Source organism: Ostrinia nubilalis, chromosome 14 (assembly GCF_963855985.1).
Source record: "Ostrinia nubilalis chromosome 14, ilOstNubi1.1, whole genome shotgun sequence".
Lineage (NCBI taxonomy): Eukaryota > Metazoa > Arthropoda > Insecta > Lepidoptera > Crambidae > Ostrinia > Ostrinia nubilalis.
In genome coordinates, this window is record NC_087101.1 from 5,515,105 (window position 1) to 5,521,098 (window position 5,994).

Genomic DNA, 5,994 nt, shown 5'->3' on the forward strand with positions numbered 1-5,994 from the left:
TGAAATTTCTAACACCGTAAACCCTATATAAATAGGTTTGTTCAATATAACGGACTCTGGTTTCAATTGAACAGCAACAAAATTTTCAGAAAAAATAGTAGAACTATGATAATTTGGTCTCGCTATTAATTGTTCTGCAGTGAATTGTTTTTTTGTTTTATTTTTAATATCAACCCACTTATTGACTAACTTTACATCGAGTCTTTTTTCCGTATCTTCTAAAGTTTTACCGAAAATACTGTTATTTAGCAACTTAAAGAAATCCTGTTCGAAAGTAGATTTAGCTTTTTGTCGTAATTCTGTATTTAAATCAATGTATTGTTTTAAATAAGGGCTCTGTTTAAATTTTATTACTTTATGAATTTTTTTTAGCTTTAAACCATGAGTTAAACACGTTTTTAAATGTACATAATGGATAACGTAGTTGAATTTATCGTATAAGTTTGGTATTAGTTTCGGAGCTTTTGAACCGGGTGGACAAAATTTTTGAGGGCAAAAGGGTAATTCGTTATGTAAATCGTGTAAATTTTCTGGGTATTCTAAATCTACTTCCAAAATATAGCCTTCCTCAGAATCATCGGGTGTCTCAAGGATTTCACGACGATCAAATTCTGAACTATTTAATAGTCTAAATTCCGAATGTGGTAAATACGAACACATTGCATATCCGTACAAATTATTACAATCTATGTAAAATAAATAGTTATCCGGAGAAGTCGGTTCGTAATCTGATAAATATTTGTTATTTGCTTTTGCATATCTCGTAGAACAGAGACATACTCCTCCGCGAATACCTTTCTGAATTAATCGAATTATTTCCAAGTCCTCGATCAATTCAAGTTTAACGTTCGTTTTAAGAAGCATAGCGTCAAAACTCAAACTTGGGGCTGTAAGATAGAACGAAGGGTCTAAATTGTAATTTGTCTTACACGTGTGGCGAAACTTTTCAAACACATCTGCTAGTAACAATACATCTGATTTCAAATATAAATCTGTGTATTCGCCCAGATTTTTTAAATTAAATTCTTTCCAGACATCATTAGCATGTTTATAATCAGACTCTGAAACAGTAGAATCATTTAAACTTGTATAGAAGCACTGTCGAGGAGGCAGTTCCTTTTCATTGTATGACTCCCAGGTGGACATATATTCATATGGGTACACACCTTTCCGTCTTAACAACTCGAACTTCTCATGTTCAGGAAAGAATTTAAGTAAATGTGCAAAATCTTCTGTATTTAAATTTGAAACTAATTTTTCAAGGCTTGTGCCCAAAAATTTAAAGGAGTCTACAAAACGAACCGCCATATGTTTATTGTCATCTGTCGTAAAAAATTTAGTAAATGATATGTAATTTTCTTTATTTTTAGCTATAACCTTGATGGGTCCTGATGTTTGTCCCAATTGACAAATAAATAAATGGCTATCGTAGCCCGACAAGTTATGAAAAAATACAGGTACGAATTGCGGTAAACGAAAATTAAGATTACAGTAAGAATGTGCCGCACCGCGATACTTGCCTGTCAGGTGACAGTGGTCTCTAACTCTATCGTCAAATAATAATTGATTGCACAAATAACAATATTTTGTTTTTTGAAACATTTCCACTTCGTAATTTGTTAATTTTTTCATGGGGATTGGATTTTTGTAAAGTTGTAATATTCTTGATACATCTCTCTTAATATTTTTTATAAAAACTTCAACACAATCTTCACCGCGGTAAGATACGTAACGGTTTAATAAACTATTATAAGAGCAGACAACGTAATAAGCAAAAGCAGCTGGTATGTGTTTTTGAAACGTTTCGGTACAATTTGAACTCGGACCATCCGGACTGGTTTGCAAAAGGGATTCGAAATCCGCGTATATTACAAACGGCATATCCTGCATTTTTTCAAAATTCTTAAATTCAATAAGTGTACCACGCTTCGGCAAAATAGTGGTGACACCACCACACACATGAGAATTTAATTTATGTTCATTCTCAAAAAATATCATACAATCGTCACAAAAATATATTTTGCCGTGATGCTTAGTTATTTGCGATCTCATTAAACGAGTAAGATTTTTTATTAAACAATAATGAGAACAATTTCCTCTTTCTATGTACAATAAGTTTATATGGTTTCTTTTTTTATTCTGGGTTCGATATAACGGACCAACAATATTTGTTTTATTTTTGAGCCCATAAACATTAACGCTTATACTAGGATTATTTTTTTCAAACGTTTTTATATCGGAAAACCTCACGGGAAACGACATATTATTTACATTCACTACGTTTTTAAAATGAGGATAAGAAGAAGTTCGATGCGCATTGTTTTTAGCTGGGAACAACGCAGCTATGACGCTCCACAAGAAACAAAACTCGTCTCTATTTTGAATGTTAATGCACGCACGTTTAAGCTTTATAGCTTTTGGCAAGTCAATAAATTTAGATGCTCGAAGAGGATTATACTTATTGATATTAACTTCCAAGTGACAATTACGTAAAAATAACCAGCCGCTGTCCCGTTCTTCAAATTCGTCAATTTTAGTTGAAATGATGTCAACTATTTCAGAAAAAATGTCTTGAAAATTAAAATTCCTGTGAATGATAATGTTTTCCGTAGCGAAAGACTTTATTTCAGTCTTGTCCGAATCATTGGTTCTCAAGTGGAATTCAGCAAACAATTCAAAGTTCACCTTAATGGTGTCGAAAGTTAACTGGCGCGCGCGGAGCAGCTGCAGGACGCGCGCGCGCAGCCCGCGCAGGAACTCGGCCGGCGGCTGCGCGGCGCGCTCGGGCTCGTCCGCGCCGTAGCGCAATCGGTACGATGCGATTCGACTACGGAAAGCACTGGCTACTTTTTCTATACCATCACATACTTCAACGGCTGAGTTATTTTTATGAATCGTACTTCTAAGATGAGCTGAGAAAGCTTTACTTTTGACGGAAATATCACAAACCGAACAGTATATAGATCTGTTCGACATTTTTAATATTTAATTTTATGTTACAAATACAAAAGTTACTTAAGGAAAGGGTTGTTATAAATAAAATCAAATAGATTGAGCACTCAGTACGTTATAAAGTATAATCAAGTATTTATTATTTCAATAACTTACAACTAAGATACAAATTATAATAAAAACTAAAACTACTCGTACCTAAATCTACCTACTTCCTATTGGGGAAAAATGTACCTTCCTCAACGAATTCTGCGCGCGCTCTCTTAATAAACTGGCGCAAGAGATTCACTTCCTCAGCGTCAGAATCCGTCTGGTACTTGAGCGCCAAGACCGATTTCTCCCAGCGATCCTTGGGCGCCACCGAGCGGATGTCCTTGGCGTTGTAGAGCCGCAGCTCCACGAACAGGTCGCCGGGCAGGTTGGCGGTGCTGCGCAGGTTGCCGTCCGCCACGCGGCGCGTGAGCACGGACTGCAGGCGGCCGGGCGCGGCGCGCGCTCTGCTGGCTTCGACGTCTTCCTCGTCGTCCAGCTCCAGCTCCCAACCGTCAGCCCGAGCTCGTTTGCGCTTCAACGCTGCAGGTCTCTTCGTCTCTTTGCCGACTCTGAAAAGATCAATCATCGATAAATAAATGATAGGTAGGTACAACTAACATCTTATAAATTAATTAATATGACGTTTATAATATCTTTACTATCAAACAAAAGAAGATGAATTTAAAGATGGGAGCAAAATTATCATCCATAAGAGATTTCTAATAAACTTAACTACCAGAACCAATATGTGTAACTCTGTTAAGTATTGCATAATAACTTACCGCTTATGAACTTGTTCGTCTTCCGAATCGAAGAGATCTTTTTCAAGGCCTGCAGCAGACTTGCGCTTAGACGGTGGGGGCTTCTTTAGTGTCTTTGTACTGAAATTATAACAAAAATATCTGTTTAATCACAAAGTAATTTTAAATAAACATACAGTAATCATTGGTGATAATACGCGAACTCAAGTTATACGACAGTCAAGCCTAAAATTACTTAAACTCACCGTTTGCTAGCATGCTCGTCCTCAGAATCGTAAAACACCGCCTTGCTCGCCTTCCGAGGTCGCTGAATGGGGCGCTCGTCGTCCTCCAAGTCCTCCCGCTTGCGGGCAGCTCGAGGCTTGGCTTCAACCTTGTTGTAATACTCAATGTCCGACCTAAAGATGATTTAATAAACATAACACACTAAATTAGCACTCACACAATAAACACAATCAAAGTGAATCAGTAAAAAACTTACGAACATGATTTTTGCAGGGAATCCTCTCGTTGAAGCACAATCACAATACTTTTGCAGGTTCTTGATGAACACGGTATAATAACACTGATTTAATTCTTTTTAATGAACTCGGGGTCTCGATTTATACCAAAATTTTGCAAATTCAGACAAAGAAATCGTAAACATTTTTGTCGTAAAAGTTAAAAACTTTTAGATAAACTTCAATGCAAAACTGTGAAAATTAACATTGCGAAAAAGGTTTACAAGCACTGTCTAAAAATGTTCCTTATGATCAGCAAATATAAAATTTTACCAATATTTTAACGAAAAACAAAAGTTTCAATTTACAGCAAAGGTAAGCATGTGTGATCAAAGGTTAGTTTAGGTACAGTTAGCGTTAATATTTTATTAATAACAACATTTAAGAGTTACTTAATACATAAAAAATGTAGGTAGGTATCTCGTCTTTGAATGTCAATTGTATTTGACAATCTTGCAAACAAATAACACTTAAGCTAATATTAACACCTAACTTTTGATCGTTAACCTATTTTTGATTGCAAACTGTAGTAACGTGGAGATTACGGTTTCTGTTTTAGTTGCTTTATAACTTGCTTTCTTAAACTTTTGAAGAACATTTGCGTTAGTATTAGGTCAGGTTATGTTTTTAATGTAAACGTAAAAATTTTACACATGTCGTTGCAGGTGACTGTACTTTAAGTTCAAAACTGTGTTGTTAGTTAAACATATACGTGAATTGACATTATTTCATAATTAGAGTATTAGGGTTCCTTGTTGAACACATAAAATTCAAACAGTATCCCGCCCGTCAGTCATTATAATTCCATTTACAATTGATATCTTGTAATAAGTTTGTTTAGATTTTGTTGTTTACATTTTAATGACTACATAAAGAATATAACTCAACATAAATACTTTTAATGTTTTAATATCACCTACAACCAGTGCTCACACACCAGAGGGTTATAAAACTAATGAAATCAAATTATTTTAAATAAAAATTAAATTGTCATAATATGAAATTCGTTTAGTTCTAAAGAGGAAAACAACATGTGCCTGTGGAATATCTAACAACAGCGTTTATCAAAATGCCTTATTTTATTTGGGTAATATTCTACAGAACCTTTTCTAAAGTAACATTTCATAATTATTCATTATAGCATTTTCCCACGGCTTCACCCATGTGAAATTTAACTTGTCACAGATCTTTATAAATTATAGCTTATAATGTTATTCTGATGTACCTATAAACAATAATACCTACTGTAAAGTTTCCTCAAAATCCGTTTAGAAGTTTTTGTGTGGAAGAGTAAAACCATCCACACATCCACACAAACATTCGCATTTATAATATTAGTAGCATTATTTCATACAAGCAACAGCTACCTATAATATCATGTTGCAGTATCCGTCGGGCTGACGCTAATACCAGGGAACCAAGTGCTGACAAATCAAAAATGAATCAATTCTATCGTTCATTTGTGTTGCACCAGTGTTATAGTGATCGCCATGGGTTTCGCACTGTCTTGCGAGGTTTCTTTTCTAGGTACTAATTATTTCGAAACAAGTAGGACGCATAGCACAATGTGTTTAGTATTTGAAACTAAGTTCAGATTATGTTGATACGACCAATCGGGCCTGAACGAGCCACTCCATAGCGAAAGGTTCCGGTTCAGGGTGCCGACATTTTCTGGCAAAAGTGAGAAGAACGACATGTGCTTGTCCGAACGAAGTATGAAATAAAAGTACGACGAATCGCGCTAGAAT

The 5,994-nt window shown here is 35.4% G+C and overlaps 1 long non-coding RNA gene across 1 annotated transcript; it reads right to left on the reverse strand.

Annotated features, from left to right (window-relative positions):
• Positions 1-3,467: 3,467 nt before the first annotated feature.
• Positions 3,468-5,277, reverse strand: LOC135077822 (uncharacterized). Its single transcript, XR_010258516.1, has 3 exons — positions 3,992-5,277; positions 3,768-3,866; positions 3,468-3,554 (listed from the first exon to the last, which is right to left on the reverse strand). It is a non-coding gene; the product is annotated as an uncharacterized LOC135077822 (long non-coding RNA).
• Between the last annotated feature and the right edge of the window lie 717 nt (positions 5,278-5,994).